Source organism: Accipiter gentilis, chromosome 7 (assembly GCF_929443795.1).
Source record: "Accipiter gentilis chromosome 7, bAccGen1.1, whole genome shotgun sequence".
NCBI lineage: Eukaryota > Metazoa > Chordata > Aves > Accipitriformes > Accipitridae > Astur > Astur gentilis.
Genome location: NC_064886.1, coordinates 17,797,182 through 17,815,674, shown reverse-complemented (window position 1 = coordinate 17,815,674; position 18,493 = coordinate 17,797,182). Strand labels below are relative to the sequence as shown.

General features: G+C 42.6%; 1 protein-coding gene across 7 annotated transcripts in view; it reads left to right on the top strand.

Annotated features, from left to right (window-relative positions):
* Nucleotides 1–18,493, top strand: part of PITPNM2 (phosphatidylinositol transfer protein membrane associated 2) — a 143,230-nt gene that overhangs the window by 2,021 nt on the left and 122,716 nt on the right. For 5 of the 7 annotated variants that reach the window (XM_049805864.1, XM_049805863.1, XM_049805861.1 and 2 more), the window contains exon 2: nucleotides 14,340–14,439. The gene's annotated coding sequence lies outside the window, so the exon portion shown is untranslated. Of the gene's footprint in view, nucleotides 1–3,757; nucleotides 3,782–4,527; nucleotides 4,629–14,339; nucleotides 14,440–18,493 lie in introns of those variants that run through there. The other 2 variants (XM_049805860.1, XM_049805859.1) reach the window with 2 other exon arrangements.

Below are 18,493 nucleotides of genomic sequence, written 5' to 3'. Positions count from 1 at the left end.
ATCTTCTATGTGCTCTGTGTGTCTGGAAGCAGCTAAGTGGGTAATAGGATGCTAAAAAACGTCTTCAGTCTTTGAAGACATAATCTTCACGTGCTCAGCTCTGTACATGACAGTGGTTTAACAGAACAACGGTAATAGATTAGTCTTTGCAGACATCAGGACTTAAATAGGAGGTGGTTTGATTGCCTGTCGAAATATCTATGGCCTGTAGGACTCCTTATCCTCCTATTGCATACTAATTCCCTCTCTGGGCCCACATCTTTTTGCTCGTGCTGTATTTTTATCGTGTAGTTTATTTTTGTCATGACTGCGTTGTGCTCCCGAGTAACACAAGAAGACTGCGTTACAGAGTTCAGCGCTGGCTTCTGAGTGATTTTTTCCACTGTTGAATAGGAGACTGCTGTTTGTAGGGCAGCCTTTTTCCTGGCTTTTCCCAGCCTTTAGCAGACCTTATGCCTGCGATGGTTGATAGATCGCTGTACAGCTGCTTATACTGACAGGTAACCAGCTTGTTGTCTTGGCCCCAGGCTGCTTGGTTATTGAAACGCCTCCTTGGGATATACAGAATAAAGAATGGCCAAGCATGAAAGCATGGTTGCAGACTTGTCCTGGCTTGCTGTTTTTCACAGGAATGCTGCTTTGTTGTCCTTGCAATGTGTTCTGATTGTGGCAGCATCGCTGAGAGGGAAAGAGAAATGAGCAAGCAAGGGCTGGAAATGCAGCTTGTTGTTCTTGCTTTTGATAGAGCAGACTTCTGGTAGGCTGCTAGGTTTCATCAATCATATTTAAGTTTCTGTCACTAACTTTTAATTAAAAGCATGGTTGATACCACTTTAATGAATGTACGGATGTTAGCCATCTTCATGCATAAAAATGCTTTTTAATTCCCTTACTATTCCCTTTATGGCCCTTAGATGCTTTTGTTACCATTTAAACAGCATACAGTAGCAGCTGTTTATCTTCTTAATATAACTTTTTCTTGCATCTGTGTTCGGGAAACAGTAATGGTTTGAGTAAACAATTCCCTGGTATCCTTTAACGATATTTTTTTTAAGTAACTTGGCAGAAAGGGTCTTAAGTGATGTCTAAATAGTGAACTCCAGGGCTCTTGCTTGACAGTAGCCCTTAGCCTAATGTAACTGCTAAAATTGTTAGTTGTTCTTCATGCTTACGTGAGGTGTTGAGGCAAGTAAGCAGCCCTCAGTGTATGACTTTTGATTCTGATGAGCTTAACAAGGATCTTTTCCCCCAAATTATAACTTATTAAAATATCCTTTCTATTTTGGGTTTGCTTCTGATGGTGTGTATCAATGTGTTTGTCGCTTGTTGTGCATCTAACAGCCCGAGCATTTATTGTGATTTACCATCTGGCATGTGGGAGTTTTATCTAACTTCTTGTTTTAGTTGACAGCGACCAGTTTGGAAAGACCTTGTCCTGATTTTTTTTTTTTTTTTTTAAATAGAAATTCTCAAAACTTACAACTGACAGTGGTGCTAAGGGGTTTTGAATTTAAATAAATAGTATCTTTTTATTCAATTTGTTACTGCTTCTGTGAGTTGGCCAAATAGAGGAGCAGCACATTCTTCAATCAAGTTAATTTAAAGAAGGTTCCTCCTATAAGTCCAAAACAGCGTTAATCTCCCCCCTGCATTCAAATAAAAATCTTGTCATTCAGTTGCTGTCTTGGCAGCCTGACTGGAAGGCTTCAGAAATGGCAAGTGAAAGCTGATGCTTACTGCTGAGTGTAGTTTGACTCATGCCATTCATGCATATTCACAGTAATGTCCTGTTCTAGGACCAGCATAATCCATTGAGAAATGTTTTTTTTCACATGATGTTTTTCTTTTAGGCTTCCTCTTATTTGAGAGACATGCCTCATTTCGAGGAGAGGAACAGACATCAACGTCTGTCTTCTCTTTATTTTCTTAGAAGGAAAAACCAGCATCTAAAAACCATGGTTTTCTTAATAGCCAATTCCTCTAAATGGTGAAGATGCCTTATAATTTAATTTTAAAGCTGGCTGACATAGGGTATGATGCAATTAATATTTCTGTTTAGCTCTCCAAATTAGTAAGATATGTCTAAATTTAATTTTGAGTCTGAAAGCATCTTATAAACAAAAATGTTCTGTAGTATTCAGTGTGAATTGAAATGGAGTAATTAATGTGGGGGGAGGGAATAAATAAAACACTTTATTTTTAACTTTGTTTCCTGGGTGTTGGAGGAAATCCAAATGCCACAACATTGTACTGGGGCAGAGGAGTCTGTCTGAACTGACCCGTGAACTGAGAGGGAATGTGGCTTCTCTGATCATGGTTGTCCATGCCAGGAGTCCTACGAAATTTTAAATGAACAAAGTAATGAATGATATTTAGATGTTCTTAATGTAAGAAGAAGAAAAAACAATTTAGCATGGGGCCAACTCAGATCCTATCACCTCAGGAGTTTTAATCAGTGTGATGCCAAGTCAATACGCAGAGCTCCTGAAGTCATACTTGTGCATTTTCTATAGGCAAGGGGTTTTGCTGGTGTGACTGTTTTGATGGTGGGGTTTTTATGTTTTTTGTTTTTAATAAAAAAAGAAAAATATCTCTAGAAGCTCACAGCAAAATGCTTCAGTAAATCACACTGGTCACACTGCGGTACTTCAAAACCAGTAGGGAAAAAGGTATCTTTCTTTTTGAAGGGTGGCCGTGGGGATCCAGTGGACCCTCCTGAGAGATGGCAGTATCTGGAGACAGAGCTGCTTCCTGCTTCTGCAACCCTTCCTGAGTATGTGTGACACAGAGTCAAGCTTCAGAGGGGAGGAGAAATAAGAGGTTGCTTAGGCAAGTGGAGATGAATAGTTATTGAGCCTCTGTGGGTGCAGGGAGCTGCATGATTTTCCATGAAAGAGCAGGAAGAAATCTAATAAGCACGGGGCTAAAACCTGCCCTGGAGAGCTCGGGCGCATCTGCGGAGACCCCAGCAAGAAGGTGCTGGCTTTGCGATGAAAGACCATCCAGGAGGGGAAATTTAGTGCCTCTTCCTGAGAGGGAAGACGGCGTCTCCAGCGTGTGGGCTTCCATATGCAAGGGATGGTAACGAGGGTACAGTTACCTTGGGTTTGGTGGGTAAGGCAGCCCAGGTCAACGAACGGTGTGGAAAGCTACAGCAAAGCTGTCAGCCCTGGCAGGGTGCTCTCAAGTTCAGGAGCGAAGGTGTCGGGGTCATTGCTCCTGCGTCCTCTGGGCTGCTGGCTGGCGGGAGGGCACATACCAGCGCTCTGACTCTGCCGCCGCAATGCCACGAGGGACAGGAGCGGAAAGCAAACACCTCGGCTGACTCAGAAGTGTGCTGGGCAGCAGGCAGCTGTCGGGGTAGGAGCGTGGGCACCCTGAGCAGCGGCTGGGTCTTTCAACAACCCTTAGCAGCAAAGGCTGATCTTCAGCCTCTCCTTACCGAGCTAGCGCATGAGGACTCCAAATTAGATTTTTTTCTTTTTTTTTTTTTCTTCTTCTGGCTTTTAAACAGCCTCTAGAAAATCTTGCTCAGACAGATTTGAACAGCTACAACAGCCAGAAATCTGCATCCTTGTGGACCTCAAGTTTGGTGTGTTTTTTTTTTTTTCCCCACAAAAAGAACCCAACCCTGAGCACTGAGTATCTTGCATAGTGAGAACTCTGCACAGCTTTTACAGTCCTGACTTTGTTGTGCTTGGACAGCCGAGGTTGGTGAGTGCCCTGACGTTGTAAGCAGGAACCTTAAAACTCTCCTCTGCAGGAAAGCAGCTGAGCTTAGGTAAGTTGGAGAGACTCCCTCGATGCGACGAGGAAAAGTGATTTGTCACTCATCCTTTTTTGTTCCTTTAAACAGCTCAGTCTCCTGTCTGAGGTCAGATATTGGGATTTCTACTCGGGGGGTTTTCCACCAGATTCTATAGTCTCATCATGGGTGGGGGGGAGCAGAGGTCCGGACAATCTAGTAATAAAACAAGAGGTAGTTTGCTACTAGCTGGGAAGGCACATCTGATCATTGCAGTATAACTAGGAGGACTTGGGAAAGATAATAGTGAGCGAACAGTTGAAAGTTTCATAATTAGTCATCATGGCAGCGATTCTTGTAATAGACCGGGAAGTTAACTCTGATTTGTTTGGATTGCTGGCACTTACATAAGAATTGCTGAGCTTTGGGACACTAATTCAAGTATATTAGCTGACTTAACCCACAGAGGAATGACCTGAGAAGGCGTTTCTCTTTAATGGCACAACAGCTAATTTGGAGGATGGGAGTGTGTAATCACAATAGCACATTGAGTGCTTTGGCCTATCTTGGCGCTTTAGGGGCGAGGCTGTGTTATCTCCAGCTCCAAAGAAGTTTGATATTTGCATGAGTGTTAACTCTGGATGTGTAGTGGGGCCTTAATTCCATTATGTGCTTTAAAAGGTTATGGAAGGATTTCAGGTTTTTATAGTACAGCCGCGGTAAACTGCAGTTCAGCTTCTGCTGTGTCTTGTACGGGTTACTTGTAAGGAGTCTGGTTCGGGACTTGGTGGATCGCTCTGGGGCTTTTTTCAGATGATGTGGGATGGAGTCAGAGTTATCACTCCATAGGGAACCCTGAAGGGCTGTGGGCATTTCTTAAGAGGTAAAAAAATAATGGGCTGTAATTATGTTTTATGTATGTCAGAAAACAATTCAATGGGAATAACTTCACTTGTGACTGTCATTTGTTTCAAGATCAATACCTTAATAACTTAAATAACCTCCTCCTAAAGGTAGAAGCACTGCAGAATCATTTTCTCTGTGTGGGTGGCTTACCTATTTTAATGCTCCTTTTTTTTTAAAGAAGGAAATAGACATTTTATATTTATCATATCAGATGAAATTGAAATCTAAATATTTACATCTTTTCACTGGATCTGAGGTTGAGCACCAGTTGTAGGCGTTGCCAAGCTGTTTAGTTGTCTCCTTCACCGAGTAGGTCGATTTCTTCAGGGTGGTGGAGAGATGGAGCCTCATATTTCTGTCTGTTATCATCTAGCCAGTCTCTGCATCTGGAAGTACTTCCCTCTGTGGGCTTGGTGACCTGGCGTTATGTTCAGAGGGTGTTCTAGCCTAAACATGCTGAAAGCTAAACACGTGTTATCTCCAGCAGAATGCAGAGTTAACTGCAAACTGTGAAACGGGAGGGGGAGTTCAGGATACGAGTATGTAAATAACTTGGAGCTATTTTGTGAAAAAGAACAGAAGGGGGAGGAAGCCCTCTCGTTTGCTTTTTCTCTGCCATCCTCATCTCCTCGGTAGCACTCTCCATGGCTGACTTTCAGTGCTTTTTACGAGCAAAGGTGGAGGATTGCTTCTGTTTTAAACAAGGGTAAACCAGTAGCAGACATCTGAAATGTTACAGGTCACAATTCAGTAGAAGCAACAGTAAAAATCCCAGAGTTTTCTGTCTCTAGTTTTGCTCTGTCTTCATTGTTTCCAGGTGGGCTGTTATTTTTTGAGCAGGGCTAGCATGATCCACCAAAGCAAACCAATGGAGAAGGAGAAGAGCAGATAGCTTGTTTTGTTTTCCCTCTGTCCCTTGTTTTTAAGCATCATTTATCCAAACTCCTGGGACCCATTATTTGTCTAACCTGTATCTGGATTGTAAAATATTGTTCCAAGTTTTAACTTCAACAGATGGTAAACATCTTTTATCAAATATCCTCAAAAATGTGTTTAACATGGACACAATATATCTTTTGTCTTTTTGGGGACTACGGAATAATTTTTAATGCTGTCTTTTGCTTACATTTAATGCCTATAAATGGGCATTTCAAAAAGGCACATTTATCTAACGCACTACCACTGTGAGAGGGAAGCGCATATTTGGGCAAGCCTACTTGAAGGATTAAACTTTTTAGTACAGATTCTGTGTGTTGCTCTGGCTTCCCAGTTTTAATCTATCATTTTGTTTAGAAGAGCAAGAGATGGTTTGACTTGCCTTGCTGAGGGTGTCCACTTTGGTATCTCCGCTTGATGCTCTGCTCAGAGAAATAGTAGTATTGGAAATGCAGCATCACTGTGTCGGGGTGCAGGGGAAGAAAACTCTGGATAGTAAAACTTTTCAGAGTTATATAGTCTTATAAACTGATTTCTAACAGCAATAACTATTTATGCAAAGCTGCAAGGAAAACTGCTCCCTGTGTTTCGTAGGTGCTTTTCCTTCTGTGCCTGGCCTTCAGTAGACCTCATTAGGTCAAGAGCCAGGTCTTCTGCATCATGTCTGCAAAAACATCTGGGCAGAGAGGATGGAGGGAAAGAGCTGCCTTCAGTCCTCCTTCTGTCCTTCTCCTTCATATTGTTCCCCCAGCAGAAAAAGGAGCTTGACATAAAGGGGAGATTTCATTGTCTGATGAAGCATCTGTATTATCAAAGGTAGATGTGTTAGAGCCCTTTTTTTCCCTCCCTGCTGTCTTTTGTTGTCTGTATGTCATTTTGCTGACAGAACTTGTGTTTTATTCCTTGTTATCAAAGTAGAACTGAAAGAAAGGAGGTAATGTTTTATCTTAAACATTGTTACCAAAATCATCAGCTAAACTGTGTTCAGAGGGTATTTTTATTTCTGGTTTAAAGGCTGAATATAATTTGACTTTTAGACCTCCCGTTCTTTGTAAATCAAGTTTATGGTACCAGCAGCTAGGAGAGTCAGCTTCTGATTATAAACAGGTTTGGAGCCACTGAAAAAACCTCTTGAAATCAGTTTGACAACTGTTTGAGAACCATCTTTGTAATATTCCTATCAAGTATTCTGCAGAGGTCTTTTGCAGCAAACTTCTAGATCTTGTAGATGTCAGTCCTTCCTGCATATTTCACTTAACCTGCTCTTAAACTTCCTAGAAGAATGCATGTAGATAAGCTTTTCAAAGCTTTTTCAGAATTTATTTTTACATGGAAACCTGGGATCAGCAAGGCAAGAGTTAACTAAAATGGCTTGTGCTGTGCTGGGGGAGTGCAACCTGTTGGTGCTCAGAGCACCTTGCAGAGAGGTGCTTTTTGCTTTGGTTTGGGTTTTCCTGAGGTTAAATCCCTGTTTCTCATCAGGGTTTCTTGCTTTATGTAGCCCAGGTGGGTATCTCTGGACTTGCTGAGCGTCAGAGGTTGCAGCCAGGTGAGGCGTACCCAGCTGGCCGCAGGTGCGAAGCACTGCAGGTGACATTTGGGGGGAGCCAGGCGACTCTCCGGGTGCCCAGACTCAGCCAGGGGAACGGGAGGGAGAGTAATTGGTGCTTGTTTAAGCTTTATCCCTGCAGTGTGTATGGCAGCAGCTGGCCTGAACTGCCTGGCTTGGATAACTTGAGCAGTTACTAAAGGCAGTATAAACACAGGCATGCACTACAGAGCCCAGGGGCTTAGCATTGCAGTCATCATAAGGTATTCCATCTGGAGGTGAAAAAAACAGCCCTTACAGGGTTTCTTTATCTCGAGGCTGGCAACGAGTGCAGAGTGACTGACATATTTCCATTTGACTCATCTGTTGTCAAAATGGTGACACCCTTGAGTCACATTAAAAATGAGACTATGTAGCTGAATTGGCACATCATTCTGGTAAGCACGGAGCAGGTGTTTGTTGGTTTTGTCCTTGTTAAGAAATTTTTTTTTCCCCCTTCCCTGAGATGGGATGAAATTGATTAATGCTATTGCTAGTGTTCTGGGTTAAAAATAACAGGAGAACCTGATTCAGTTGGAATGCTGGATGTTAGCTGTAAAGATGTTAAAATAACCTGCTTTACAACTATTTAAAACCCTAAAAATAAGATAAAATGAAAAAAAAATTAGTGCCCAGTAGCCAGATGGTTGAAAAAGAACACCCCACAATCAATGAGGCAATATGTAAATATTTTCGATCATTACCACAGTACTGCTGTGTTGACATTGAAATTCAGAGTGCTATTCCATGGGACTCCTCATTGATCAGCAGATGAGCTTTGATAAAACAGAGGATAAAAGCACAATACTGAGCATTATTATGGATTGTGGGTTTCGTTGACAAGGACAGCCTTCCATCAAGGTCTACGAATGGATTTCAAACCCTCTTTGAGCATGTTACTGAGACACTGTGTTTCTTCCCTGGCTGTCAAGTACCAATTAAATGGTGTATTATTTCTTGAGCTGCTTTATTTAAGGTGAAATACTGCATAGTCAACTAATTTTTCTGTGCTAATTACCACATTTGTATGGGAAGGGACAAGGTGGAAGTTGATGTAGAGTTCTCTGCTTGAAATATACCTAGCTGGAAATGACTGGAAAGCAATATAAATCAAATGGTTGAATTAAAATAAATTTTTGAAAAAAAGGTCCTCCTAAAAGCAGGCTGTAGAGACCCTGTCTGGCTGATTCACTTAGAAAACTTCACAGGGGTGATAGCATTCTCATGCATAAAACATCAGGTGCCTTTAGCATACGCAGGTGCTGAACCCACCAAGAGGGTTTTTCTTTTTTTTCCCTGCTTCCTCCACTTTCGTGCTGCTGGAAAAAGAACCCTCTTGTAGGTTATGCTTCTCTCAGAGGGGAGTTTGAAACTTGGGTCTAAACAGATGCTTATAAAAGCTGCGTTTTAAGATCTGAATCCATAACTGCCCACCTCAAAAATAATACTGTGCCAGGGTGGAGCAGATGCTGCTGTTTGCAGTTCCTGGGATCCCACCATGGAGGCAGGAGGTCGTCCTCTGTCCTGGAGGGTGTGGGGAACAGGTTGCCACTGCTGGTGTGTGATGTTAAATGTGAACTCTTCCCACTTTAGACTCGTGAGGTTCATAAAAATCTTGTTAGGGTGCATACAGAGTGTAGGGGTTTTTTTAATGTATTTTTCTTGCAGCCTAATCAGAGCAATGGGTTGTAACACTTCACACCCCAATCTCCCATTTCATGTAGGTGAATAATGACTTGTAAGAAAGGAGGAAGAGGGCTTTGCAAATGAAAAGCTTGTTATAGCTACAGCAAAGTCCAGATCCCAGGCAGCTTTCTGGAAACATTTTGCTGTTTGCTTTCTCTCACTTCCCTTTGGGTCTGGCTCCTTACAGTGAGGGCAGGACCCTGTGTTCCTTAGGGAACATAACCCTAGAGGCACTTTGGTGGGTCCAGATACTACAAGCATCAGACAGGGGAAAATGGTCTAGGTGCCTTTCCAAGCTGCTCATATTTTCTAGTTAATTGCTGCATTTATCTTGCATGTTGATTAATTTCCTGGCATGTCCTGGAGCCTGTTCCTCTGATTACAGACTTCTTCAGGATTTTGAATTTATTTCTGTCTGGTTCGTTGCTTTTCGGTTGCTCACTTATATCCCCTTATTGTTTTACGGTGACTAACTGACAGGAGAACAGAAAACACCTCTGAAGATAAAGGACTCTTGTGACTATCTGTGTTCTGAAACTGATGCTTCCAAACCATGGGCATGCAGTGTTTGACCACAGCTGACACTTGTTAGGGCTTAGTATTTATTCATGCAGATTGTGCATAAGCAGTAGACTGAGCTAAAACAGCTGTGGTGTTTGCTGGGAACAATTTTGCTAGTTCATTTATCCCTGCAAGATAGTGCTGTCAGTGTCTCTGACTTTGCAGAAACAGCATGCGAATCTCGCTTTCTGTTGCCTTTGCCCTTGCTCGACAGGACTCTGATCTCGGGCACGAGGGTGGTGCGTGTTCTGGCCTGTGGTCCTCACCAAGTGTGTTTGTTCCGGTAACGGCGAGGTGGGAACTCTGCCCGTCCCCCCAGTATAAAGTGTTTTAGTGGTGGCAGTGATAGTACCTCTTAGGAGAAAGAACTGAAAAGTGGAGCGCAACACATCAGTCAAGCAGAGAAGCCTTCAGAAGCCAGCAGAAAGCATCTTATAATTAATTGTCCTCCATGAAAAGGTAAATGCCAGTTCTGTTAGTGTAATATAGTGTTTTCAACATTTGTGCTAAGTATGAGCTGCTTGCCACCTGCTGGGTGGCACCTCTTTCTCCTTGCAAAATGTATTTGCATGTGAATCTGTCTACTAATAGCTGTGGTCTGCTTTCACATCCTTGGGTGATGAACTGTCATGCTGCTCCAAAGCCAAATGTGGCCTTTGTATGGGTTCTGTTCTGAGCCCCTCCGATACCCAGAGACTTCTTGGAGAGATGCTTCCTTGAAAGCCTTTTGAGAAAGGGAAGAAGTTTGTAACGCTCATCTTTGCAAATCACCCGTAATAAAAATATTCTTCTAGCCTTTTGGGAACTCTTGCATTAACTCATGTTTCTCAATGTTTTTGTTGCATTGCTTTTTCCTCGTGGCTTGCTTTGGACAAATGTGTCCCTTGTTTAATATTGCTGAAGTCTCCCATGCTTCAGTAGTATAATTTTAAAACAGAAGCAGTTTTAACTGTGTATTTGATTACCACTTACCACAAAATGTTTCTGAAATGCAGAGAGAGTTAATTATTATCCATCTAGAAGAGGCTTAAAACTGACAGGTTTTGAGTAAAAAGTTTGCATTGGTAATCTGTTTTCACACCTAAAAATAAGTAAATTAAGAGTAGCATCAGTGAAGCCTCTGCGTATTGCAGTGACTTTAAAAAGTGATGACTTGGGAATACAGTTGAGGTGAATTGTGCATGATTATTCCAGAAAACAAGTTTTATAAGTATGTCATAATGTCCTAGACTACATTAATTATCTGTTACTTTCAGTATTTACTGTAGAGAAAATGCTGGTGCTTACGTTTTCCTAAAGGCAATACTTTCAGTTTCTATTGTTCAGAAATGTTTTTGCTTTTAATCACTTTTGATTTCAGTACTGTTAGCAAGTGTGTAGAGAGCTCTGTCTTTCTGTTTGGAATAATTGTTTCAGACTTGCTGTCACTGAAAATAAGAAGTTTTTTCATCCTTCCCCAATCTACAAAAAAGGAAAAACTACAACCCTGAAACAAAAAAGAATAAAGCAGGTAGGAAGATTGATTTTCTTAAATTAAGGAGGTTTTGTGTGTGCTGTTCCAGGTTTGCGTAGCTACCCAGTGAGGTTTTCAAGATTGCCCCCACAGTGGGTCAACTGAACACTGAAACTCCTTCTGAAACCCTGGATCCAGGCCCCTGACTAATTCCGAGAACTGCGCTCTGCTCTGCAAAACCAGTGAAATGGAGCAGGGCTCTGGGCTGACTCCATTTATTAAAATTTATTTACTTAAGTGTAGGTTATGGTGGATGTTCCTTTTGGGAGGATGTTGTCTGGCATATCCAGCATGTACAGAAACTTGCCTAGATTGTGAAAACAAATGTAGGGTAGGTATTGACGAATCCTGATGCACTTGATGAGTGAATTGTTGTATAACATTTAAAAAGTGACAAGACTCAATCGGACTACATGTATATTGCATTAAAAAACTATGTAGATATAATTAATCCTTTTAAAAAAGAAAGGTAATGTGAGGATTCTTGTTTACTTGCAGATCAGTATGGTAGAATGGCTAAAAGGACTAATGAGGCATTTGCTTTCCTGGAAAAGCATTTAAAAGTTCAAATGCAAAGCAAGATTAAAATGTTATATTTGAATATATTTCCATCATACAGATTTGAATAGGTGATTTAGAGAGAAGATCCTTTAGGCTTTAAATCATCACACTGTGTATAACAGTAGGGGAAGAAATACTTTAAATTTCCCTTTATGAAAAAAAAAATTTACTTAAAGGATTCCTTAAGAATTTAGTGGGTTAATTCTGCCCCAAAGCGCGTGCACAAATTCTTGACACAGGTTTCTATCTCTCAAATCATCAAATATTTTTCTTCAGTTGATTTCAAGATGTAATTTTAAAAGTAGTAATGATTTTCACTGTTAATTTTGTTGTAAGCCTGCAGAGTCCATTTTATTTATGACCTGGTCTTGACTGTATTAATATTGGGAACAAGAGTGATAGTCAATAGAAGAAAACTAAGATTCAGCTTTGTAGCACATTGCAGTCATATTTGGGTGACATCAAGGAATGGCATCCAGTGAGTGTGTAAGACAACTGCATCTATGTATGTGTATTACAAATACTGAATTGTAACTCATCCTGGATAGTTGGATAGGGTTGGCTGTTCATACTTGGTGCTTTCAACTCTCAAAGTGCCTGGCAAAGCTAAGCAAATGATGTAATACCATTGTGGGGCAGGAGTGTTTCCTCTGTGCTGCGCAGATGAGGATGCAGATGTGTGGTGGCTGCTTTGAGACCACAGTGGAAAGCTGTATATGAGCCAGACCTGGCACATGGGAATCCCTTGTCTTTGAAACTCAGATCAGACTCCTAAACCATGGGACTACGGACTGGACCTGTAGATTCCAGCTCAGATAGATCCACATCTAATAGTTGCATCACAGAAGGTTTTGAGATAGGTTAAGCGACTTGATGCCCAACTCTTTTCAACTTTTATTTTTTTAAACCCCGCCTGGGAAAGCAGAAGTGGTGTTTGGGCTCCATGCGACTGGCTCGGCTGTGAATCAGCAAATGACGTTAATAAGCATTTGTGGACTAAATATATTTTTAAGCTGTCTGGCTGCTTGCTCTTGGTGAGATCTCTGAGATTAATGGTCCTGAAATGTTACTCACATTTGCTCTTCCTCCAGGATGAATCTGACCTGTGCAAGCGCTATTATTTTTTAAAATTGCTGTGCAAGAAGGTACAAGAGTAAAGAGCGGTTACTTTTTTAAAAATTGTTGGTAAGACATAAATCTGTCTGTTAACTGAAGCAGGGTATTGTAGCTAAAAGGTATCAGTGGCTTTTCCAAGCATTTCAGGTCCTTTGGTGCAGGGGGTGGAGTGTGTTGGTGTTTTATTTACTTTTTGTATAACCCTTTCATTGTGGGTGCTGGTCTTAAGGCTTGGATCCAGGTCCCAATCGAGGAGATGCTTTTTTTGTGTGGACGTGGACCCAGATTTGCATGTTCTGGTGCAAAATGCAGCTCCTGCTACAGGGAAGGACAAACTCTGCCCTTCCTGACCCAAAGGGGAAAGAAATATTTCTGCTGCTGGGGAGTTCAGCGAGTTAAAGGCAGCTTTAATCTGAGCGGGTGGTTTTCAGGAGCGCGTGTGGGAGCTGCTGAGGCCGTCCTCCCCCCAGGAACAGGCAAGCTGTCTTCTGATCTCCGTCGGCTTCATGAAACCGTGCTGGCTGCCCGTGGGTCACTCGTCAGGGGAACGGCTGCAAGTACTCCAGCCTTCCCTTCTCCGTCCGCCCTGTTAGACCTTGCACTACTGAGAGCCGTTGCTCTGTTCTGGCTGTCACTTGGAGGACAGCAGGGACAGAGAAACCAAAAAATTAAAGACGACCTAAAGGAACTTGAATATATTTGGGGAGATCTAAGAGAGGCGAGTGATGGCTGGGAGCGGGGAGCACGTGTGTGTGCCCTAAAGTGCAGACTAGATGCTTTAAAAGCAGCATTAAAAACAGTTTCCAGTGGTTGGAGGTAATGATGAGACTCTGCCTGAAGGAATCTTAGAAAAGCAACGGGCCGCTTGGCATAGCGAAGCAAACTACATAAGCTGCTCGGCAGGTAACGGTTACAAGTTCCTTCTGGCCCTCAGCTCTCCTGACAAAAATCAGCCTTGGGGGAAAACAGGTGGCTGATGGCTGGAAAACGAAGTATAAAGGGGCTGCCTGGGATTGACATTTCCCGAGCTGTGTGGGAAGGGAGCTGGATCTGTCCTCCTGGGGGCTGCTGGTTCATGGCCTGTGTCTTTGCCATTCCTCGGGCCTGGCTGGGCTGTCCTCTGCGGCGGCCATGGGAGGTGCCTTCTCATCCTCCTCCCGGTGTGAAAGGACTTGTGGCGTTTATAAAGGCAGCTCCAGCTCTGTTTCCACCCTTGAATGTGGGATCCTGCCTGGTCTCTGGGGAGCTATCTGGAAGAACGCTGCAATGGGATGTTTTTTTGTCTGTGATGTCCCCTTCGTGGAAATTGTTCAACACCTTATTTAAAAGGGAAATGCTTTGGGGGGGAAGTTATAGTATTGTACAGAGAGAGCACATGAGAGTGGTCAGTGCAATGTGCGTGTGTGTGTATTTTCTTCTCTCTCTCTCTTTTTTTTTTTTTTTTTTTTAAATTTCCATGAGTTAGAGATGATGATGACTCATGGCTTGGAACGCACTTTAAATCCCTGAGGTGCTCATTGCCGCCTACTATCACGTATTGAATTTCTGACATACCGGAGGGATGTCTGCAGAGAAACTCTGATGTGCAATTATAAAATGTTGTAGCTTTATGTTGTTTGCATAGGAGCCATTAGCATGAGGTAACTGTGAAAATAATGCAGCTTTATTCTTGCTGTTGATTTCCCATGGGCATGGCAGTTAAGCAACTGTGTTTTATCTTTCTCTAGAATGTTGACACATGTGGACCAACAGTGACAACCTTTTTCAGCAATGCTGTCTTTACTCCCTCCTGCATTCAGAAACATCTAGAGAGATTTTTTGCAGAAGGTAGGTTCTGGCATTTCAGCTGGATGGCTGTTCTTTTTCTTCTGTATTAGAAAAAAACATTTAGATGTTACTAGGTAGAATGGCAATGAGTCTGACGGATACTAGCATGCTGCTGGTGAGACTGGGGTTTAACCTTAGCTTGGGTTCCACTTGAACAGATGCTCAGGGGGAAATGTGATAAAATGGACTGTGGAAGAATGTCTGTATGAGTTGCCTTTGAGAAGGGCTTGGCAGTCACAGGACATGGTTTTCTTAAATTGCATAGACATGTATATTGGTAATAAACGTATTTTAAAGAAAACTCAGGCTCCCCACCTTTTTCTCTTTAGTCAGCATCCTTGTTTATTGAAAACTTTCAAATAAATAAATTAAAAGGGAGAATGGCTGCATGGGATGTGCCATTAACATAAATTTTTTGTGTATATTTAAATCTTGTGTGGGTCTTTTCCCCCAAAAGATCTTAACCTTGTTGCATTTTATTTGTGTTGAAATAAACAGTGTGCAGCCTCTGGTACTGCCATAAAACTGTTGTTAATTTCTACCTTTTTTTGCCCTCTGAACTTTTAATTTGCTTTACACTGCCAAGAGGATTGACATGCAGAACTTCCCCAGTAAAGAGTGTAGATTGGGAAGCAAGTCCCCTGTGGTGTGTTTTAACAAGTAAATGTTAAGAGATTTCATGGATGTATCTACCTGCTACTCCCTTATGCTGTAACCTTTGGAGTGTTGCTTGTGGGTTCACTGTGTACGTGTCCAGCTCTCACCAAACCTCTTCTCTGTGAATTCTAGAAATGTGCATCAGTGTTAAATCTGCCTACAAAATTAGTGGCTGAACATGAGTTTTTCAATAGCTTGGGTGCCAGCCTTTAGACTGACTGTATAGTTTTGCATCTTCTTATTTTCTTCCAGTATGTTCCTCACCATCAGAAAGGGTATTTTTAACTCTTAACTCCACCAAGTGTTTCTCTGTGGTATAGCTGCTCTGTGGTTTTGCTGCTGGATGCTAAAACTCAAAAATTGCTTGTTTTTGCTTTAAGGGCAATGAATTGCTGGGAAGAACAGAGAGAGGATAAATGAGTTTGGGTCTGAAACTGTTCACTTACCAGACTGAAATGTATTTTCAATTTCTCCACATCTATACCTTGGGGTTGCAGCAGTTACACTGAAACCACAGTGACACCAGCTCTGTATTAACATGCAATATCGTTACCAGAAATCCTTGAAAACTAAGAGTGATTTGAATACCTTAATTATCTCCTGTCGGGAAATTCACTCCAAATGAATTCATCATCATTCCCCATGTTGATTCCCTTCCTGAAGCCTCTCTCTTCAGGATTAGCAGAGCTAAGGCGCCAGCCTGGGTAGGCTGCTCCCAGTTCTGCGGCTTCTCCCTCTGTGGAATACCTGATTTCCTCGGGAGAGAGCCTGGCAGCTTCCCTTCTGCCCACCGCAGCTCTCTGAAGGAGCTGTGGACAGGTCTCTCTGGGAACAAAAGCTACTGTCAGCAGCTTTAACAGAGGAGTTCATGCTCACAGAGGCATTAATTGCCATGTGAATTTGTGCTCCCGTGCTAAGGGAGAACCTCTATGCCCCAAGAGCTTTGCCTCCCTTGCTTTAGATTGCGTGCTCTTCCTTTACTTCCCTGTAGGCCGTTGTAGAGGAGAGTGTGTTTCTCTGAATTAGTGGTAACAGCAAAGAAGAAATGCAATCCTTAGCAATGTTTTAGGGTCTGCTTTGCCCTGAGGCTGTGGCTCTACTCATTTCACTTGCCTGAAGGACTTAACAGGGCTGACGATCCTTGGTAAGAGAGGTGCCCAAGTGGTCATTAATTTCCTGGGCAGGTGAGGGGAAACTGCCTTCAGAATTGTATTCACAGCAAAATGAATCCGTGTGACTTGCGTCACTAGAGAGCAAGTAACGTCCGTGGATTGGCAGGTAAGGAATGTAGAGAGAAAAATGGGTTTTAAACCTTGACAGGGAATGCAGCATTCATGAAAACAAAAAGCTGAATAGCAATGTCCAGGCAAATGCTGTAGGCCTTGGATAATTTTGCCCTCTATCCTGCCAGCATCCCTGTGCAGCCCTTTGTTTTTCCAAACCCGGAGGCTTTGAATCCAAACTGCTGGGCAAAGCAAAAATAATGGGAGGAGGATCCTCTGCAAGTCACACCTGGGAGTATTTTGCATAGAATTATTTCAAAATCTAGGAAAGTGTTCTCAATCCCTGGTGCAAGGAGGAAGGCAGAGCAGAATCTGAGGGGCACATGTGCAAGCTGTAAATGCTTGTGATGTTCAAAGCATGGCTGTGGGACCTTGGCAAGAAGCCGGCAGTGGAAGCAGTATGATGGGGGAGATGGAGGATGCTGATGCAGAATAAGGAGGTACCTGCTGCTCTGTCCCTCAGCGTCCTCACTTCTAGCTGTCCAGGGGCACTGCACTGCCTTTTTGTGTTTCCACTGGTCGTGCAGCTGCAGAAGCCTCGTTGGGATGAGGAGTGTTTCCCTCTGTGAGAAGAGGCAGAGACTGACATTGGGCAGGAGGCCAATATATAGGAGAGGGGAAAGTAGATGAGGTGAAAGCAGGTGGAATTACAGGGTGCCTTAGCCTGAGAAGATGTGAGGCAGGCTGGGGACAGAGGTCTTGTGCACTGGAGAAGTGGTGTCCCCTCTAAACAATTTGTGCACATCACTGAAGGAGTGTACGGTGTCCTGTCAAAAGGAAGCACAGGTTTGCTTTGCAGTTGGTTTCTTCTGATGCCCTTCTAGCACTCCCTGCTTTGCCTGCAGCACCTATGCCACATTGTGCTGTGATTTTAGGTACTTCTCCATCCCTGGCTGTGTAATGTGACAAGCTTTTTCCCTTCAATAGCCCTGCACCCTTTTATAAGGACACAAAGTGGGGCTTAATCTTCCTTTTTCTGCATCCTGTATTTACCAGAGGACTTACTGTGGGACCTGTGACATGAGAATTGTACCCTTTGTAAGGGGTGAGTTTATGGAAACCGACTGAACGCAGAGAATCTATCCTCGTGTTGGATCCTTCACAGACTATACTGCAAAACACTTTACAGTGAGTTAGATCAAGGTGATAACACTTCAGAGAGCTGGGTTATGGCTGCTTATGTATTGGCAGGGAGAGGAACCCTGTCTGGCAGCGTAACGGAGCAGTACAATTGTGGCATTCCCTTATCTCAGCATCTAAAGGTTGTGGGTTAGTGTGGCACTTGTTAAAGCACCAGACAGGGAGAAGGGGGAGCTGCTGATTAGTAAGGGAGGGGGAATGGGATCTCATAAAGGTAGGAGATAATTATAGGTAAACTGAGTTAGACCTGACAGTCTAGGACATAAATGTTTGGAAAGGTGCAGAAGGATCTTTTTTCAGAAGAGGTAGTCTCCTGTATAGTCTGATACTATGAAATTTCTAGTGGAAATACGGGTGAGTTTTTCTTTTGGTTGTTTTCCTCCTTTTACAATAGAAACACTAGACATGAGGAACTGTTTGGACATATGTATTTAACTGGGAGGAAGGAGCTGTGACACTGGTGTGGTTGTAACCACAAACTAACTGACAGTTTCCTGCTGCAAGTAACTTTCTATAGATCTAAACCTTGTTCATTTGTGTTTGTGCAGTTTAAATATCTGAGGAAGATTCCACTGCTTCTAGGCTTCTTGTTTTTGACAGAGTATTTGTTGTTTTAATTTGAGGGGTGGTGGTATGAAGAGAGGTCATTACAACACTTGTACAAATTCAGGAGAAGTCCAGAAGGTTTCCATATTTTACAATCTTGTAAAATGTAAAAGCCAAGAAGTAGCCCCATTAAATGTGTCAGACTGGTTTTGCAATTACACTTGCATGTACAAAGCTCTGTTTATTTCTGGGGAGAAAGGATGTAATCACGTGAACCTGTGTGGCTGAGACCTCTTCATCTGATATTTCCATGGCATCATTACTTGTTTCTACCTCTCCTACCTCCTCCCCTTCCTTCTCTTCTGTGATGTGTTAAATATCACGGCTGCAAAAATGAGGACACTTTTTTCCCTGCTGTTCCCATTCCA